Source organism: Teleopsis dalmanni, chromosome X, assembly GCF_002237135.1.
Source record: "Teleopsis dalmanni isolate 2A chromosome X, ASM223713v2, whole genome shotgun sequence".
NCBI classification, from domain to species: domain Eukaryota; kingdom Metazoa; phylum Arthropoda; class Insecta; order Diptera; family Diopsidae; genus Teleopsis; species Teleopsis dalmanni.
Window position 1 is genome coordinate 65542243 of NC_051848.1, and position 22948 is coordinate 65565190.

Here is a 22948-nt window from a genome sequence, read left to right on the forward strand (position 1 = left end):
ATTAAATGTTTTCAATGCTTTTTTATTGTGTGAATTATTGTTAATATTTACTTTCTTGTTTATTTCACCAAAAAAAAAAATAAAAAAAATTACAGATTAATTAATTGCGAAGCCGTATAATAAAAAGTAAGTTCATAAAATTTATATGCGCTATTAATAATTTTGTGATAAAACATGCATAAAAATGGGTGGTACATACTAGTGCTGTTCATATTCGAATTCACGAAGTATTCGAAGAAATTCGAATATTCGAAGACTTCGAAGTTTTTGTGAATTTTTGTTCTCGAAGTCTTCGAAGTTTAAATGTAGTGAAAAACTTCGAAGACTTCGTAAGCAAAAGGTGAAGTGAGAGCTCAAAATGCAAACAAACGTGCATCACACAAATTATTTGAGGGATGAAAGCATTTGTTTCGTTTGTACGGTTTTGTTTTTTTTTTTTTTGGTATTCTATGCAGAAATTTAAAAACATGTTTTTTTGTTTTATTTTATTACATAAAATTTATTTTATTATTAAATATGTATTATAATATATATTATTATTAAATATGTTATTATTAAATATTATTTATATTAAATAAAAAATTTACATTTTAAATAACTTATATTTATTATTTATATTTAAAAAATCATATTTGAGAAAATTTTTAATATAATACAAAATATATACGTAATAATATGAAAATATTGATATTGATGGATTTTATTAGTAATGGAATTTTATAAAAATTTTCATTTTTCTTTAAAAAGAAATCACAAATTAAAACCTTGAAAATTAGTTATGGAAAAATGAGTTTTGCTCATTAATGCCTAATTTTTTGACCTGAATGAGCTGTGATTATCACGCAGGTAAGCGTAAATTTATTTTTGCATTATAAAATTTTGAATGTTTTGTTGTAGTTATAGTTATTTTACTGTTTATGGAAAATTTTTAAATCCCTTATTCTAGGAAAAGAAATACATAATATTATAAGGAAGTATCTAAATAAAATTTAAATTAGTGTATAAGCAAAATTGTATAAAAGAAATTCCATCAAATTTTCATGTATTTTATATTATATTAAAAATCTTCATAAATATAATTTTTTAAATATAAATAATAAATATAAGTTATTTAAAATGTGACTTTTTTATTTAATATAAAAAATATTTAATAATAATATATATTATAATATATATTATAATATATATTTAATAATAAAATAAATTTTATGTAACAAAATAAAACAAAAAAACATGTTTTTAGTTTTCTGCATAGAACACCAAAAAAAAAAAACATAAAACCGTACAAACGAAGCAAATGCTTTCATCCCTCAAATAATTTGTGTGATGCACGTTTGTTTGCATTTTGAACTCTCACTTCACCTTTTGCTTACGAAGTCTTCGAAGTTTTTCACTACATTTAAACTTCGAAGACTTCGAGAACAAAAATTCACAAAAACTTCGAAGTTTTTTCAACTTCGAAGACTTCGTTGAAATGCGAATATTCGAATATTCGTAGAACTTCGAATATTCGAATATTCGCATTTCAACGAAGTCTTCGAATATTCGAATTTCTTCGAATACTTCGTAAATTCGAATATGAACAGCACTAGTACATACGCAAAAACAAAAAAAAATGTTAAAAGAAAAACTTCAACGAAGTATTTTCAAGTGCTTGTGAAGTGTTAAATGTGAAGATGTGTCTGTTGTCTGTTGGATTGTTTGCCTTGCGTAGAGGAGTAGTCGTAGAGGAGTGAAGGAACTGTTACACTTGCTATTGTTATATCGTATTCATATTTGTTTTTGTAAATTGTGTATTTTTAATGTGCCGCTCATAAAGATTTGCTGCATATGATTTTTGATGTTTGCTGTTTTCAATGAGTTAAAATCTAAAATATTAGAAAATGTGTTTTTAATATTTTAAAAACTTTCTCTTCTTATTTTTAAAAACATATTGCAGCATTAAATTATATAAAAATAATATTCATAACTCAAGGTCATCTTTTGCTTTCTAATTTTTAATTACGGTACTTGAGATAAATTAAAAAAAGGATGAAAAATCGCTTTGGTGCCAATTTTTTTGGTGTTTTTTTTTATCAACACAAAATCACATCACATCCTGGTATTTTTTTATATTATGAAATTATTATTATTTTTTTTTTTTTTGGAAAATACAATAATACAAAATACGTATTGAGTTATTTTCATTTGTATCCACTTGTGCAAATCTTCAGTTGCGCCTAAGATTTTATATTGTATTTCTCTTCCGTTTGTGTTCACATCGGTGAATGTTTGATGAGAGAGCGCACATCACAAGATTTGTGTTTGGTAAAAGAGAGCAGCAGCGCATACGGTCCATGCATATATGCTCCTTTTACGTTTCATTGGCCAAGCACTTGTGTGCGTGTTGAATGGTTCCAGCTTCAGTTATTGTTTTAACTTTGCGGCAACAAGACGTGTGCGTTTCGGGTTGAAGTAAGTCCAGACCAAGTGCATAAATAGTTTAAACTGTCAAAATGCGTGAGTAGCAAATATTATTCGCAATAGAATTTACTTATCCTTATCCTAAATATAGTATCTCGCATTATATTGTACAAAATTATTAAAACTTTATTTATAATTTTATTTATTTATTGTTATAATCTTTTAGCTTTGGTGCATTCCTGTTGTTGGTGGCACACCATGGAGGAACCAAATCGTATGATGGCACACACAGCCGGCGGCATGATGGCTCCACAAGGCTATAGGATGCCTAGCCAAGACGACGGCCAGAATGCTGGCAATGAAAATGAAGTTCGCAAGCAGAAGGACATAGGCGAAATATTGCAACAGATAATGAGTATTTTGGAGCAATCACTAGATGAGGCACAGGCCAGGAAACACACTACACACTTTAAATTGCCATCGTATGAAACCGGCTTTGTTTTCAGTGCTGTGTGAAATTAAAGAAAAAACCGGTAAGCTTAAATTTATTAAAATTTGTTTTCAATTTTTTATTTTTAATTTTAAATTGACTTTAACAACAATAAAGAATAATGTTCTTCACTTTGACACCTCAAGTGCTCTGTCTCCTCCGTCCACTCCAACAAAAAGAGCTTATTTTGAGAATTCTTTTTTCTGAAATTTTTTGAATTTCAAATCCACATTTTCGTCTGATTTCATTTTATTTTATTATTATAAATAAAATATTAATATAACAAACAGGAGAATTCGAATCACGTTTCAAATGCTCCAAATAATGTTTACTATGCTCTGTTCTTTTCATATTTATACAATTTTTTTGAATATTTCCTTCCATTGTATTAACATATAACGAGCTTATCCCTATCCCTACTCGGCAAAGCGCAGTAAATGTAGAAAAATAACAAATATTTTTATTTTATAAAGAAAAAATGTACCTTAAACTTAAGTCGAAGAGTTCAGATGTTTTGAATAGCATCTTTTTCCCCCTTTACACATAACCATTTGCTTCACCACCTATTTGCTTCACCCTATCCACCACCCAACTCGCGTTTCCAAATGTGTGTTTGGAGTGTTTCTGTGCTTGCGTTAACCAAGTTGTGTGCAATACCTTCTGCCTTCCATTGTGTATTGGCGACAATCTTCATTCTGTTAACTTAACTTTGTAAAGATATTTTTGTTTCTGCTTGTAAGGGAATATGGAGTGGGGTGCAATAGATGGAAAGTACCTCTGGATGCTACTTGCCTTGTATTCGTTTATTTGTCTGTGGCGGTTGATTTGATTTTTTGCTCTTTTAAATGAACGTGTGCAAAATTATGTATTCGTCCAGCAAAATCTTCCTGCGTTTCCTTCGTTCGGGAACGTGCTTCTGTGGTAGCTCAAATATTAAACTTTTGCTGACTGCTTATCTATAGCTCTGTAGCTTGTTAAAGGAATTTAATTAATCTCACTGGATTTAATAATCAAAATATTGCTTTCAATCTTGATTAGTTTAAATAATTCTTTAAAATTTATCGTCATAAAAATATTATAATTGCTTTATTCTTGTATTTATTATGCTTTCTATTGTTGATATAGAAGTATTTAATTTATAAATATTGTTTGTTATTGTTGCAAACTACATAGGTAACTATCTATTTGGCTCCCAATTGGGAAGAATGAGCAGCATTTGGTAGTATGGATTCGTGTCGTTCCTGGAAACACAATAGATCTTAAAAGTTGTGAAGTAGTGCCATTGATGTATTCATAGTTTAACAATAAGACACCAATAATATATGATGTCTTAAGTGATTTCATTCTATTGAATGAAATTGATGTATTCATATTTTACAATAAGACACTGATAATATATGATGTCTTAAGTGATTTCATTCCATTTCGTTGAGTGTTCCTGTAAACATAATAAATTGTAAAAGTTGCGAAGTATCATTGTCCGTTGATATAGTAATAGTTTTAGCATAAGATATATATAATATACGTTGTGTTAAGTGATTTCATTTTGGGTACTTATATATTTATCCCATATATGTAAAAAATCTTGTGGTAGCGGCAAACGGTTATCGAGTTGGGAGGGAAGAGCAGCAGTTGGACAAGTGCCTCTAGAGCTTTCCTGGAACTACAATAGATTTCATAAGTCGTAGTGCGTCATTGCCCGTTGATGTATTAATAGTTTCGCAATAAGATATATATAATATGCAGAGTGTCAAGTGACTTCATTTCGGCTATTGAAGCATTGATCCAATAAACATAAAAAACCTGATATTAGCGGTTGTTATTTAAAATATTTTAATACCGTAATACTAAATGTCAAAGAGAAACCTACCTAAATACTTTACAAACTGAAATAACTTTATATCTCTGAAATGGTTTATACAAGAAATTTAAGTCATATAACAGTTTATAATTTAATAAATATTCTGCAATTTCATGTATTTAAAAATATCTGCTTTTCAAATTTTTATTTTACTATTAGAAAGAATGGATCTGTTAAAGGTTTATAGAGAAAAAACATTAATATAAGTTTTTTGGATATCTCAAAAGAGCGCCATACAATATTATTTTTTCCCGATCCTACCATATATTAAAAATGCATGAACTTCTTTTAGATATTTCGTGTTTACATTTAAAGTGAAATTTTTGTTGAGACTTTATAAAAAACATAATGCATACTAGTCAATCTATCGAATATCAAAATCGTTTCATTTTCGTTCAAGCGTACAAATTCGCTATACAAAATCTTTTGTTTTGCGTCCGATCGTACGAATTTGCTGTATACGATTCTTTGATTTTTGTCTAATCACTATTCCCCCTAAAGCTATGAGACACACTTTCTAAACCAAACAGCTAAAGCTTTCTAAAACAGCTTTGCTGTATAATATAGTAAATAATACAATATAATATGTGAGTATCTTTCATACTAATTATTCTAGTTCATTCTTAAATATTCCTTTACGTAATTTTGAGTGGAAAAGTTGAAGATTCGATTCACTAGACTAATTGTGATTGTGATTGAAACATGTCTTTAAAATACTTTTGCTAAAACTTGATTAATCTTAGAAATTTGTACTTCTGACTACCTTTAATCTATTTTATGATTAAGTCTAGATACGCCGCAAATTGAAACCGGTTTTTTAAGATTTTTCGCACTGTTTATTGGTCGGTTGAAGCAGTGATTAAACCATTACAAAAACAAACTCTTTTTTGGTTCCTATTATAATCTATAATCAATTAGAATTTATATACCTGAATTTTCAACCCCAAAAATTTATTTAAGGTGGTCTTACACATATATTAATCCAAGAAATGTGCTCAGATGATGTGTACGAATTGTTGCCAAATTTTAAAAAGAATATATATCTTTGGGCAAAATATAATGCTTTATTGGGGCTATAATAATAATATAGAACAAACATAGTCTAACCATGATATTCATGAGATCATAAACAATAAGATGAAAACTTATAAATCAAATTAAATGATGATAACCCATAAACATTCGAATAGCCGTCGGAACTAAAAACAATCGAACCCTATCTAAACGTATACTGCAGGTTAATATTTGATATTAAAATACAAATTACAAAGGGAAATGATATCTTTTGCCTATTCCTGTTGCTATCGTCACATTGAGTATAGCCTGGGTTTGTTTTCATTTAGTATAAGGAAGTAAAGTAATATTTACTGTTTTGAATATAAAAAAAATATATTTACTTATCTTCTTTCAATATATGAAAAGGGGTTTTAATTTTCATCCCATTAGAAAATATTTTCTTTAATTATTTCTGTATAAAAAATCATTACTTTTCAATATCTTGAAATGGTTATTTTGTCTTAAAAGAGTCCAGCTTAGACATATTTTATTAAACACATTTTGATATAATTTTTATTACTTTCTTACGCTTTATTTTTAGTGTAGTTAGTTAGCACTATTTTTCAAAAAGTATTCCATTGAAAGACAAAATTACACCTAATCCCATATCATAATTATTTTATTTTTTTTTTCACATAGTTTTAGTATTTTATTTTTATTTATTTTAGTAGAGTTCGCTAGTTTAAGAACTTTCTCCAATAAGCTATATGCCAATATTAAGATTTCAAATCTATATTGATTATACTAGCAAAATAACTAGGCACGCTATTTAGCATCAACTTACATTACGTTAATGATTAGTTATAATAAGTAGAATGTCAAAAGGGTTTTTTATGTCCGTTGTTAAATAGACGTGGACGTGATTGCGCGCCCATACTTAATGTGTTCTTAACTTAGAACAAGACAATTTTTTGATAATTCGTTATTTAGAAGGTTCGAAGGCCCTTTTAGTAGGGTTAGTTATATAGAGGTTTCCTTCTTTAGAGTGGTTTTTATTCAGAAGTTTCGTTATTTAGTGGGTTCATTATTTAGTGAGTTCGTCATTAATAGAGTTCGTTATTTAGAGGGATAGTTATTGAAAGAGAGTTAGTTATGACACGATTAAAGTGCAATATTTTTCTATAAGATGAAATCTTAATTTAAAGATATTATTAAACAATGTTTGTTTTAAAATTTAAACAAAAGATAAACATTTATTGAAATTAAAAAAATAATAATAATTTTAATAAAAATAATTAAATAATAATAATATTTTTTATTTGATTAATAATTATTAATAATTATAATAGTTAATATTAATTTTCGTATTAGTAATATAATATGTAGAATATCGAAGTTTCTTCTAATACAACTTAATTTTATTGAACATTAAGTCGTTTATTTAACAATACATAAATTAAAATAAATTTTTGTCCTTGTCTTTTCTTTGCTATTCGAATCCGCCTAACTTTTAAATAGTTTCGTTTCGTCATAAAGACGCATCACTTTCGGCAAGAAAAAATTAACATTAAAAAAAATTTTATTAAATATATTGTCAAATTTAGTTTTATTTTAATTTGTAATAAAGATTTTTGGCCACAAATATTTCGGTTTATTTCCTAGTACGTTTTCAGTATAATATACACAAATATTAATTAATTATTAATTATTAATTAATTTCATACCTTAGAAATTCATTGGAGGAAAAATATAGATATATAATTTTTATTTTATTTAATTCATAAATGTTAAATATATAAAAACAAATATAGCATATCTATTAGTTGTTACAAACGACAATCAATATTATTGGAGAATACCTTGCACTTATACAATACAAGAGAAAAATATTTTACAAAGAATAAATCAACGAATGTGAGTAGTTGAAATGAAAAGAATCCTTTTTGTTTATTATGGATAAGATAGAATACAATAGTTCATCAATAGACACAGTGCCACAAACAAGTAGTGTTCGAACACACCAAATTATAATACCATATAATATACATAAATGCTTCAAATATTATTTAAGCTGTTCGAAAATTCAAATGTTTTCTTGTTTGAGTATGCTAGCACCCAATATTTGGCTCGAGCTACTCGAGCAACAAGCTACTCGTATATAACGGCCGGGTTTACGTACCTGAACCACTCGTCTTATTCGATGATCAAGTTTCGTTCAATACTCTCTATCAGGCAATTAGAATGAGTTAGGAAAAAGCTACAGGTAGAAATTTTAAATGTAAGTTGTGTAAAGATGAAAACAATTCAAACCAAAACTTAGGCCAATTATTTCTCATCCTCAAAACTGTATCTTTGATAATATTTTAATAGTCTTGGAACGCAGAATTTTTCCGAACTCTTAAAATGCATTTTAAGACAAAATCCAGACTTTATTAATCAGGACTTAATTTTTTTGCTGGTTTGGCCATTTTGGGCTTTTATTTTTCATTTTTATAATAACTTTTGTTCTCAATATTTTGTTTGTTATATACAGGTGTCGTCAGGAGTCAATAAAACTGTCAATAAAATCAACTTTATTAAATTAAAATTTATTATCTATAATGCAGTTCCAGTGTGTTCCCATGTTGGCTCCTTTGTTGCATATTAAGAAACTACAAGTTAACTAAAATAAAGGACTTATTTTAGATAAAATGAAAATATTAATTTTTAATTTTATATATTATATTTTAAATATTAAAACATTAATAAAAATTAATGTTTCTATTAACTATTCTATTGTTCTACTCAGAGACTGCATGTTTTATATTATATATAGAACTAATCACTCAAAAAGCGATGGCAATTAATCATAATTTTACTAAAAGAGGCCGAATTTTTGAACAAGCACATAATAATGAGTTTTTTACAAATACTTTAGTGTAATGTAATCATAAAGATTTTGACTAATAATCATAAAGGTTTTGTATATTTTTCTTTTAAATTCTAAGATTTACTATCGATAATAAGATAAAATATTAATAATCTATTATAGATAGCTGTCCTGTCCTAACCTAACCTAATCTAATATTTAAGATGAAAACAGTATAATCTGAACATCGTTTGCTTTATATGATGAGATGTCATGAACGACACAGCTTTTGATATAGTATCTCTGTCTGTAGATATATAGACTCACTTAAGTGATTAAGTTCTGCTCTAAAGGCTTTGTAATGATTTGGTAGTATGCAGCTATGTGAACGATTAAAGTTATTCGACGGTATACTGCTCCACACGTTTCAGTTTTGAGGCGTCCTTTTAGACGTGGACATTCCAATCTTATATCAGTATTCGAGTTCTTGTGTATTTTATTAAAATTGGTTTTGTTTATAGGTATAAGATAAGTCATAAAAATACCGTCGGTAACGGATAACAGATTCTGATAAATGTAAGGTGCTTTTCTCGGTGAAGCTATGACTTCTAATATGAGATAAGTGACCAATATTTGAAGAAATACATATATATTGTATTTTTACTAAAATTGGAACAATAATCTCAAAGGCAGTTTTTTTTCTTTTTGAGAAGTTGGCAGTCAAGGTATCCTAATTTAGAATCTCTTTTTGATGGTGTTGCATGTTAAGTAGTATTTACACTAGTGAAAACTAAGAAAGAATTTATAAAAGGTTTATTAATAGTGAATTGTAAATTGTAAGAATGCAAAAAGTAATTAAGTACAGAAATAGATAATAATTATTTTGTTACCTTTCTTAAATGTTTTTAAAAGTTTTTCTATTAAAATGTTTATCTGATAACAACTTTTTATGTATTTGTCTAAAAATGTATAGTAACTTTTCTACATAAAATCAAACCAATGAATACGAGTAAGAGTATGTGTTTTGGTATTAATATATGTAACCACGTCTATCTTTAGTACTTTCCCTGCTTTTGCAAGTTCGTATTATATTAATAAAGACATTCTAAATTAAATGTAAAAAAATTAACAAGGGATCTAGTATTAAATTTGTTGAAAATATTTTCTCATTGAAGGGACATCTATTGAAATCATAACAGAATTATGTGTTACTTAAGCAATCATTGCACATTAAAGAAGTGCATTTCTATAGCATTATGTCCGATATATCTATTATATATTTCTACCATACACATGTGTTGTTCTTTAATGAATTATTTTCATAAATTTATTAGAACTTTTTCTCTCACGTTTAATGCGTAAAAGTAATATCGAGATAGAAATGAGTAAGTACAGTTGGCTTTGTATCTTTTAATTAAATATTTATCAAAAATGTTCTCTGTTCAAATGTGACTAATCTATTAATATATACTACATATGTATATATACATAAAAGTATCTTACGACCACTTTACACTTGCTAATTACATGAAAATTATGTGAAATCTGTTCTATTCGTATAGTTTTCTTATTTATTTTTGCACGTATCTCATATTCGATTTAGTGTTTCAGTTGTCTACACTCAATTCTTTCAGCACGTGGTCATGTTAACATTATAATATTTACTTAACTTGTTGCAAAAAAAAAGAGGAACCAAAAAGGAACAAAAATGTAATAAAAATAATGTCAACTACCCCATTATCAGTTATTCCAGACAAGTGTAGATATGATACATGCAGCATCTTAAAGTCTTTTATTGACATATGATGCCATTAGAACAGACTACATCTTCCTTCATAACTGATATACAATAGATGCGATGCATTCATTCTTCTGCACAAACTGTTTATTGCATTTGTTAGAAAAACCACTAGAAACATAAAATTGATTTATTGGTGGTAATATGCGCTATTGTTTACTATTGTGTTATCCTTTCAGAGTGTGCTCCTTCTGCCATTTATTGCACATTTTGTATAGCCTTGATAGAAAAAGGATTCGTATATGTATAAATTCTATCGTGTGGGTTAAATATGTTCATTACTTATTAGTTATTGCTTTTCTATCTATACGAGTTATTTATTTATGTATATTATTTAGTTCTGTATGATGTGATTTTAAATTACGATATATTTATTTACTTCAATGGAATATACGAGTAGTTGGAGCAGATTTACAATATAAAATTTATTATTTATTTTATTTAAATTTACTATTTATTTTATTTAAATTTACCATTTATTTTATTTAAATGTACTATTTATTTTATTTAAATTTATTATTAATTTTACTGAAATTTATTATATATTTTATTTCAACTTATTATATATTTTATTTCAGTTTATTATATATTTTATTTCAATTTGCTATTTATTTTATTTAGATTTATTATTTATTTTATTTAGATTTATTATTTATTTCACTTAAATTTATTATTTATTTTATTTAAACTTACTATATATTTTATTTAAATTTATTATTTATTTTGTTTAAGTTTATTATTTGTTTTATTGAAATTTACTATTTATTTTATTTAAGTTTACTATTTATTTTATTGAAATTTATTATTTATTTTATTTGTTTATTTTTTGTTTATTTAAATTTGTTATTTATTTTATTTAAATTAAATTTTCTGTAATAATTTTTTAATCAATTAAAAAAAATCACTTAAATCAATTAATCTTTACTTTATTCATTAATTTATTGATTATATTTTTTATGCCTTTAAAACTAAGCAACTCTTTGTCTTCGTTTCTAATAATAGTGCCAATCGTTGCATTTCTGTGGCTATGTTACCAAACTTTCTATAAGTGAGCCTTCGTATAAACTCTCTGGTATTGAGAGATTAGTCTTTCCCTATCTATTGTATCAATGTCGACGTTTTTAAATTTTTAAAGGATTTGGTCTTTAAATAGCTAAGCTTGAATAGCATGTGCTCATCTTTTCAATCATCGTTTTTCTTGGTCTGTATTTATAATGGTGCTCATACAACACCACATCTCCAGCAATCTTAAGGCACTGTTAATATTCCAGAAAATATCTAATATCATACATTATTTATTAAAATTTCACTGAAATTGTCTTATAATACTTCCTATAAGCCATAGAAAGATATTATGATATACCATTTGTATAAGTGTCGTCTTGATTTTAAGTTTTTCGAGGATCTGGTTTTTTAAGCTTGAGTATCAATAATAGATTTATCTGTTCTGTATTCACGTTGATATCCCTCAAATACCACATCTGCGGCATTTCTGAGATACTATGCAGATATTCCGACACATTAAAATTCGTATCGAATTTGTTCGTTTTATTTCTAATAGTTTCTTATAAATTATGGAACGATATTCTGCCAATAATTTAAATATTTTATATATAATACATAATTTTGAGAGCAATATTTCCAATAAACTTTAGTTGTCTTAAAAAAATAGTACAATTTTGTATTGATTTAGCACAAAATTTGTTTTTTGGTTTCAAAAATCTAACCAAATTCTCCACCGTATAACGAACTGTACATGCATCAGATTCGATGTTCATGAGCCTGCCACAGCCACTGCCAGTGCTTAGATGCTCAGATATTACATTTGAACATCTGTCGCCAACCACAAAATTAATAGGAAAGGTTTTTCAGGCTCTGAATATGGGACTCCATTGCATGTTCGAAAAACATGCGTTTTCCCCCCTTTTCTCGATTATAGCAAAACGTTTTTAAATATTTATTAAAATAATTTTATTAATAAAAACATAAACTCAAATTTTATGTTTTCGTTTTTGAGCAATCATCGCATTTTGTACAGCTGAGAATTGCTATTTTGATAGAAGGTAGAACTTACTCTGGCTATAGTAAGAAATTTTTGAAAGTCACGATTATTTATTTTTCGTTATTGGCTTTAATTATTTATAATTAATACTTTTATACATATTTTTTGTATAATTTATAAATAATAAGTTTTAATTCTTATACTATTATGTTATTGTGCATATATTTATATACATAATTTTCCTCTCTTATTATGTATGAAATACTTCACTGATGTAATATTTTAAGGACATCAATGAAACCACTAAACAGCGGGATGTATAATAATGGTAATTCCTTAAATCCTTTTAAGTACTTACACTTAAACGTGTGTAGATTTCTGATAACTGCAGTTTTGGTAAAACTCAAATATTACTTTCTCTTCTTTCGTTTTTATATAAAAGTTTAGATAAATATTTTTGAGAGGAGACTATAATTTTACAAAAGTTTAAAAATTTGTTTTTGTTATATAAATACGTTCGAACAAAAATCAATTTTTATATCTGAACTTTAAATATGATTAATACTGTTAACAATTAAATGAAAGGGTTTTTTCTAGCTTTAGTGATTTAAGATATGAGTTTTGTTTCTTGGTGGCGCCAGAGCTTTATTTTGTGTCCAAGAATTAAGAAAAAATCTTTTTGAAAGTTGATATGACGTTGGTAATGGAAAAAGATTATTCTTTGAAAATTTACTTTTGTATGTCCATTTTTAAGATATATTTTATGTTATAGATCCATTTGTTAAATTTATTTGTTGTTAACAAAGCTACTTTGAAGGTTAAGTGGCATAAGTAACTATAAATTACGAATATTATGAATATTTTGGTCCATCGTAATTTTTCTTTAAACTATTCACTATTATAGAATATAAATTATATTATTAAATAATAATTATAGAATAATAAGTCCATTATAGAATAATAATTCTATATTATAGATTAATAATTCTATAGTAGAATAATAATTCTATAGTAGAATAATAATTCTAAAGTAGAATAATAATTATAGAATTAAAATTATAGAATATTAGTTCTCTAATAGAATAGAATAGAATAAATAATTTTATAATAATTAACGACTTCGACTTCAATCCTAATTTTAGTCTTGATTATTCAAAGAAAAAACAAATTTAAAACTGCAAATGTCGCAAGTTTCCTTTAACTCTACTCCCTTGAGAAGTTGAAGAACTACATTGTGACCGAAAAGTTTCCGGAAAATTTTAAATAAAACGCAAAATTCTTAATCTTCATCAATATTTATTTTATCTCCTTCAAAATATGCTCCATTAGAAGCGATACACAAATGCCAACGTTTCTTCCAATCATCAAAACATTTTTTATAGGCGCTTTCCGGTATGGCTTTGAGTTCCCTCTGCGAATTCTGTTTTACGTCTTCTATGGATTCAAAACGCGTTCCTCTGAGTGGTAATTTGAGGTTGGGAAACAGGAAAAAGTCACACGGTGCAAGATCAGGTGAATACGGTGGCTGTTCGATGGTATTTATTGAATGTTTGGCCTTAAAATCGTTGATAATGTTGAACAAATTGAGGTGAATCGGAACAAGCCGGGCGTTGACACGTCGCATACACAAATTGTCCACCAAAATCAAACGAGCCATCTCACGACCGATGCCTAGCTCTCGTGCTATCTCTCTAACACTCACATGAGGATTTTTGAACACGATTTCCTTTGCCTTTTCAATGTTTTCGTCGGTGGTAGAGGTCGAAGGTCGTCCAGAACGCGGCATGTCTTCGACGGTCGTACGACAGTCCTGAAAGGCTTTGTACCACTCATAAACTTGAGTTTTCGATAAAACTGATTCCCCATAAGCCTTTTGTAGCATTCGCAACGATTCTGCACACGAAATTTCGTTCGAAAAACAAAATTTGATGCAAACTCTTTGTTCAATATTTTTTTCCATTGTTTTTTTCGCAACGCACTACTGAGGTGAACTGGTTTCAACAGCTGCCGTAAACGAACTGTCCGACAGATCGCGCTCATTTTTTGGCATAGTAATTTAAGGACAGTGCTGCCAAACTACATAAACTTAAAATATCGAAAAATATACAGCGCGCGAATTTTAAATGAGAATTTCCGAAAGCTTTTCGGTCACAATGTATTCTGAAAAATAAAAAATAAATGAAATAAAAGAGAAATATTTGATACACGAATAACGTTATTAAGTTAGTATGAAGTATAAAGAAGCCTTGAAAGTATTTTGCGTAAAATGGCAAAAACAACGACGAACCCAACGACGACAACAACTTCTCAATTCCCAAGACGTGTACGGATGTATGTTGGATCGCTAAACAACGACAATCTGTTTTGCTGCTGAGAAACTTTTTCCTTAGTTGACTTGGCGTCGATTTTGTTTCCAGATTTTTGCACAAGCAAATAAAATTTTATGTTGGTCTATAATACGACAAAAGAAAATTTCTGCAGAAGAAGGAGTGGAGCCCTAACGGGCGTCTTTCAGAATTTTAAAATGGGTAAATTGTTTGAGTACGTAAATGTGTACGTACGCACGCAGGGCACGTAAGCATGGGAGTTATACTTTTGTGTAAACCAGTAAATGCTAAAATATTTTTACGTAAATCGTTTTTACTTTTGTTGTAAAACAAAAATCGAAATACTAAAAAGAATTAGAAAAGGATTAGATTGAATCCTTAATCAAGTTAATGTTATAAAAATTACTAACACTGTTTAGCATAATTACTTTCTACTCTTAAATAATTAAAGTAGTTATTAAAAGAAATGAATAGTACATAGTAAAATAGTTAATTTACTTAATTTTTCTTATCTTATTTTATTTTAGTTCTATCAATTCGTAATACCCAGGAAGAGGAACCACCAGATCCACAATTGATGCGTTTGGATAATATGTTGATTAATGAAGGTGTTGCTGGTCCTGAGAAAGGTGGCGGTGGAGCAGCTGCTGCTTCCGCTGCTGCAGCCAGTCAAGGTAGATATTATATATTTTTAACTGATGTACAGAAAAAAATAAAAAGAATTCTAATTTCTTCCATTTTAAAGTAGGTTCTTCCCTGTCAATTGATGGAGCAGATAATGCCATTGAACATTCAGATTATCGTGCTAAGCTTGCTCAAATCCGACAAATATACCATCAAGAACTGGAGAAATATGAACAGGCATGCAATGAATTCACCACTCACGTAATGAATCTACTCAGAGAGCAGAGTCGCACCAGGTATAGTTTGATGTTAATTACTTTTATACTATAAATATGTATATGTTAATCACCACTAAGACGTACAAGCCCACGGTTAAGTTTGTTTAAGTTGTTAAGTTTATTGCAGTTCAATATTTTTCTCAGTTCAATATTTCTCTATTCTGGGTTCCCGGTCATAGGGATATTTTCGGCAATTGCAAAGCAGATGAGCTAGCCAGACGGAGTGCTTCAGGAAACAACTCGAAACACCTAAACAATCTTGGCATATCGTTATCATGCAAATTTGTATTGAGTTCTTCCTGTGCCGAACTATTTAACAAAAGATGGGAAGACTCTGCGATATGCAGGCATCTGTATGCAATGTGGCCACAGACCAACAATAGAAAATCGAAATCTCTCTTAGAGATGCCCCGCAGAGATATCAGTCTTGTAGTAGGTTTACTAACAGGTCATTGTATTCTAGGTAAATATGCTAGGAGACTGAATCTCCCTTTCAACGATTTTTGCCGCAGTTGTGGTGAAGATGACGAAAGTGTCTCCCACCTGCTTTGTTTCTGTCCGGCACTTACGCGGCCTTAAATTTTTAGTGGCTTTCTTTTTTGAGGATCTTGGCGAACTTCGAGACCTCCCTCTAAACAGCATTATAAGCTTTGTCAAAGGTTCTAGATGGTTTTAGTTCTTGGGTTTTCAGTAAAACAGTTGCATAATAGGCCTATGGGCCTAAGTGGATCCCCCTGGGATCGCCGGTATAACCTAACCTGACCTAAGTTTAGTAGAAAAAATTGTGATTTGATTATTAATCAATTCGTACATATTATGAGGTTGTTGGAGTAGTTCGATTAGAAGTGATGAGTAAATACAAGAGACATGAACCCATCTGCTCTTGAAACCTACATATTTTAAAAGTATTCTATTCAATATCTTTCGCTTTTCTAATATTTTTTAAGAGTTTAAAATGATTTGTTAAAATCTTAAAAATAACCGTTTGTTATTCATATATTTTATATTCGAATCAAATTTCTTTTTCTCTTGCATAATTCTGAGTTTTACGAAAAGATAGTAGACTCGGAATGTAGATTGTAGATTATGCCAAATGTGGTGGCATGTAATTTGCTAATAGTATAGATTGACAAGATGTCATAACCATGAAAAGCACAAAACTTTCAGTGTGTCTATTGAATAATGAGATTTTATTTTATATTAGGTTGGGTTAGGTTGCATTGGCGCATTTGTATCCAAAAACTCACATACGCTAAAATAATACCCCATTTTAATATCATGGATTAGTGCTGTTCATGCTCAAACTAGAGTAAACAACTCCGAAAGGCACGATTCCGCCATTCAAGTGAATATAAATCAAGATAACAAGTGTACAAACTTGTGCTAAGTTCCCAATTTAAGATTTTAAATCTTCTAGTCAATGATGGTACAGTTTCTTCCTATCCGCCGAGGCATAAACCCAACAAAATTAATAATAGGATAGAGTCAGATTCATAACATTTCTTTTCAATAAGCAGTAACCTGGTACTGAAAATGTAGTGCTAAACAGTTGAAATAGATACCTGGTACGTTTCTTGTCCAGTTTGGATCTGGTCGGTCTTGAAATCTGACAGAAGGGTTATTTATCTGTCCAATTTTGTTTAGCTATTCCTGGTGTAATTGGGTTTTAATATAATTATAATCTACAGTATAATATTTTACATTATCACGTATAAAAACTAAGACCTACTAGTTATAAATCAGTAGCTTTCAATATGAGGATTATTTAAGGTCTCACTTTTTAATATACAGGACTCACTGCTTTCAGTTATATCGAATTACAATATTATTGACAATTAAGTAAATTTAATTTATATAAACTATTGTTTTGACGTTCCTAAAAGGATTGAATATGTTCACTTAGGACATATTCGCAAAAATTTCCTACACCGCATTTTCAAACCATTTGGTATCAATTATAAATCTGACAAGTTGTATTAAGTTCATTGTGCTCAATTTTTCTAGAGAGAATCAATTACTAACATAACAAATGTTACACCGCTGTCTTTGTACTCTCTTTGTGACAGCTTCTACAGAAATCTTAACTGTGAGCATTCAATCCAGTCACGATATACCCATTAAGCATTGATTTGTGATTTCGGACGTAATCGAATTATCATACATCTCTTATAATCAAAACTTTTTTATTTTATTGTTTATTGTTTATATCTAAGAAAATATTTTATATTATATTTAATTAAACCCAAATTTACAGATTCTAATCTGTTTATTCTAATAAAAAGAAAAACAATAAATAAATAACAATAAATGTGTAATAAAAAATATACAATATAAATAAATATTGAACAATCGATTGAAAAAAAATATTAAGACGTCTAATAATCCAAATAATAGTAAATAGAAATAGCGGCTGTATTGTTTTACATTATATTTTGTTATTATATATTTATATATTATTATTGAATTTTGTTCGTCTATGAATTGTATTGTATCTATATATTTCAATATTTATTTAATAAATACACTTACTACAAATTAATAATTGAGTTAAAAAACATTGTAATAAATATAATTTTAAAAAACCGATAGAAATTTCTGAACGATGGGTTAAAATTTTTATTCTCAATTCAACGCGTCCATTTTATTTTAAATATCATAGCCCTTTTATGTTATAATTGTTTAATTGTTAGACTTTACTATGCGATAATGCACCTGTAGTCTCAGGTCAAATTTAAAGTTTACTAAGGAAAAAATATTCATAATATTTTTGAATTGAAAACAAATGTTAATACTGTAAACTAATAAATCATAATAATTGATATTTTATATTTACTTTATATTACTTACTTTTCTTGATATTAACTTTATGCTTTTCCGATTTATTTTATAGACCTATAACTCCCAAAGAAATTGAGCGTATGGTACAAATTATCCACAAAAAATTCAGCTCGATTCAAATGCAGTTGAAGCAGTCTACTTGCGAAGCAGTAATGATATTGCGATCACGGTTCCTAGATGCCCGACGTAAGCGTCGTAATTTCAGTAAGCAAGCGTCGGAAATCTTAAACGAATATTTCTATAGTCACTTGAGCAATACTTATCCATTCGAGGAAGCCAAAGAAGAATTGGCACGTAAATGCGGTATAACAGTAAGTATTTCAGACTAAAATAATAGTTTAGTAATATACTAATATCTTAAATTTTTTGATTTTTTTCATGTAGGTGTCATAAGTTTCTAATTGGTTTGGCAATAAACGTATACGATACAAGAAGAATATTGGTAAAGCTCAGGAAGGAGCAAATCTATACGCTGCACAGAAAGCAGCTGGAGCCAAACCATATTCAATGGCCGGCCCACCTAGTGGTACAACTACTCCAATGATGTCACCAGCACCACCTCAAGATTCTATAGGTTATTCCATGGGATCTGGCGGTTATGATCAACAACAGCCCTACGACAACAGCATGGGTGGATATGATCCCACCTTGCATCAAGACCTCAGTCCTTGAGGGAGTTACTTTGATAACAAATACTAAGAGTTTAATGCTTGGAGTAAACGTGCCAAAGAAGAATTGGAACGTAAATGCGGTATAACAGTAAGTATTTCAGACTAAAATAATAGTTTAGTAATATACTAATATCTTAAATTGTTTGATTTTTTTCATGTAGGTGTCACAAGTTTCTAATTGGTTTGGCAATAAACGTATACGATACAAGAAGAATATTGGTAAAGCTCAGGAAGAAGCAAATCTATACGCTGCAAAGAAAGCAGCTGGAGCCAAACCATATTCAATGGCCGGCCCACCCAGTGGTACAACTACTCCAATGATGTCACCAGCACCACCTCAAGATTCTATGGGTTATTCCATGGGATCTGGCGGTTATGATCAACAACAGCCCTACGACAACAGCATGGGTAGATATGATCCCACCTTGCATCAAGACCTCAGTCCTTGAGGGCGTTACTTTGATAACAAATATTAAGAGTTTAATGCTTGGAGTAAACGTGCCAAAGAAGAATTAGCACGTAAATGCGGTATAACAGTAAGTATTTCAGACTAAAATAATAGTTTAGTAATATACTAATATCTTAAATTTTTTGATTTTTTTCATGTAGGTGTCACAAGTTTCTAATTGGTTTGGCAATAAACGTATACGATACAAGAAGAATATTGGTAAAGCTCGGGAAGAAGCAAATCTATACGCTGCAAAGAAAGCAGCTGGAGCCAAACCATATTCAATGGCCGGCCCACCTAGTGGTACAACTACTCCAATGATGTCACCAGCAATAAACGTTTGGCAATAAACGTATACGATACAAGAAGAATATTGGTAAAGCTCAGGAAGAAGCAAATCTATACGCTGCAAAGAAAGCAGCTGGAGCCAAACCATATTCAATGGCCGGCCCACCCAGTGGTACAACTACTCCAATGATGTCACCAGCACCACCTCAAGATTCTATGGGTTATTCCATGGGATCTGGCGGTTATGATCAACAACAGCCCTACGACAACAGCATGGGTAGATATGATCCCACCTTGCATCAAGACCTCAGTCCTTGAGGGCGTTACTTTGATAACAAATACTAAGAGTTTAATGCTTGGAGTAAACGTGCCAAAGAAGAATTGGCACGTAAATGCGGTATAACAGTAAGTATTTCAGACTAAAATAATAGTTTAGTAATATACTAATATCTTAAATTGTTTGATTTTTTTCATGTAGGTGTCACAAGTTTCTAATTGGTTTGGCAATAAACGTATACGATACAAGAAGAATATTGGTAAAGCTCGGGAAGAAGCAAATCTATACGCTGCAAAGAAAGCAGCTGGAGCCAAACCATATTCAATGGCCGGCCCACCTAGTGGTACAACTACTCCAATGATGTCACCAGCAATAAACGTTTGGCAATAAACGTATACGATACAAGAAGAATATTGGTAAAGCTCAGGAAGAAGCAAATCTATACGCTGCAAAGAAAGCAGCTGGAGCCAAACCATATTCAATGGCCGGCCCACCCAGTGGTACAACTACTCCAATGATGTCACCAGCAATAAACGTTTGGCAATAAACGTATACGATACAAGAAGAATATTGGTAAAGCTCAGGAAGAAGCAAATCTATACGCTGCAAAGAAAGCAGCTGGCGCCAAACCATATTCAATGGCCGGCCCACCTAGTGGTACAACTACTCCAATGATGTCACCAGCAATAAACGTTTGGCAATAAACGTATACGATACAAGAAGAATATTGGTAAAGCTCAGGAAGAAGCAAATCTATACGCTGCAAAGAAAGCAGCTGGCGCCAAACCATATTCAATGGGCGGCCCACCTAGTGGTACAACTACTCCAATGATGTCACCAGCAATAAACGTTTGGCAATAAACGTATACGATACAAGAAGAATATTGGTAAAGCTCAGGAAGAAGCAAATCTATACGCTGCAAAGAAAGCAGCTGGAGCCAAACCATATTCAATGGCCGGCCCACCCAGTGGTACAACTACTCCAATGATGTCACCAGCAATAAACGTTTGGCAATAAACGTATACGATACAAGAAGAATATTGGTAAAGCTCAGGAAGAAGCAAATCTATACGCTGCAAAGAAAGCAGCTGGAGCCAAACCATATTCAATGGCCGGCCCACCTAGTGGTACAACTACTCCAATGATGTCACCAGCACCACCTCAAGATTCTATGGGTTATTCCATGGGATCTGGCGGTTATGATCAACAACAGCCCTACGACAACAGCATGGGTGGATATGATCCCACCTTGCATCAAGACCTCAGTCCTTGAGGGCGTTACTTTGATAACAAATACTAAGAGTTTAATGCTTGGAGTAAACGTGCCAAAGAAGAATTGGCACGTAAATGCGGTATAACAGTAAGTATTTCAGACTAAAATAATAGTTTAGTAATATACTAATATCTTAAATTTTTTGATTTTTTTCATGTAGGTGTCACAAGTTTCTAATTGGTTTGGCAATAAACGTATACGATACAAGAAGAATATTGGTAAAGCTCAGGAAGAAGCAAATCTAAACGCTGCAAAGAAAGCAGCTGGAGCCTCACCATATTCAATGGCCGGCCCAATAGTGGTACAACTGCTCCAATGATGTCACCAGCACCACCTCAAGATTCTATGGGTTATTCCATGGGATCTGGCGGTTATGATCAACAACAGCCCTACGACAACAGCATGGGTAGATATGATCCCACCTTGCATCAAGCAATTCCAGTAAGCAAGCGTCGGAAATCTTAAACGAATATTTCTATAGTCACTTGAGCAATCCTTATCCATTCGAGGAAGCCAAAGAAGAATTGGCACGTAAATGCGGTATAACAGTAAGTATTTCAGACTAAAATAATAGTTTAGTAATATACTAATATCTTAAATTTTTTGATTTTTTTCATGTAAGTGTCACAAGTTTCTAATTGGTTTGACAATAAACGTATACGATACAAGAAGAATATTGGTAAAGCTCAGGAAGAAGCAAATCTATACGCTGCAAAGAAAGCAGCTGGAGCCTCACCATATTCAATGGCCGGCCCACCTAGTGGTACAACTACTCCAATGATGTCACCAGCACCACCTCAAGATTCTATGGGTTATTCCATGGGATCTGGCGGTTATGATCAACAACAGCCCTACGACAACAGCATGGTAGATATGATCCCACCTTGCATCAAGACCTCAGTCCTTGAGGGCGTTACTTTGATAACAAATACTAAGAGTTTAATGCTTGGAGTAAACGTGCCAAAGAAGAATTGGCACGTAAATGCGGTATAACAGTAAGTATTTCAGACTAAAATAATAGTTTAGTAATATACTAATATCTTAAATTTTTTGATTTTTTTCATGTAGGTGTCACAAGTTTCTAATTGGTTTGGCAATAAACGTATACGATACAAGAAGAATATTGGTAAAGCTCGGGAAGAAGCAAATCTATACGCTGCAAAGAAAGCAGCTGGAGCCTCACCATATTCAATGGCCGGCCCACCTAGTGGTACAACTATTCCAATGATGTCACCAGCACCACCTCAAGATTCTATGGGTTATTCCATGGGATCTGGCGGTTATGATCAACAACAGCCCTACGACAACAGCATGGGTAGATATGATCCCACCTTGCATCAAGACCTCAGTCCTTGAGGGCGTTACTTTGATAACAAATACTAAGAGTTTAATGCTTGGAGTAAACGTGCCAAAGAAGAATTGGCACGTAAATGCGGTATAACAGTAAGTATTTCAGACTAAAATAATAGTTTAGTAATATACTAATATCTTAAATTTTTTGATTTTTTTCATGTAGGTGTCACAA

General features: G+C 30.3%; 1 long non-coding RNA gene and 1 pseudogene across 1 annotated transcript in view; one reads left to right on the forward strand and one right to left on the reverse strand.

The window, feature by feature from the left end:
- LOC119687921 overlaps nucleotides 1-22948 on the reverse strand; it is a 57388-nt gene that overhangs the window by 5168 nt on the left and 29272 nt on the right. The gene's annotated exons all lie outside the window — the stretch shown is intronic.
- On the forward strand, nucleotides 753-19585 carry LOC119687920 (annotated as a pseudogene).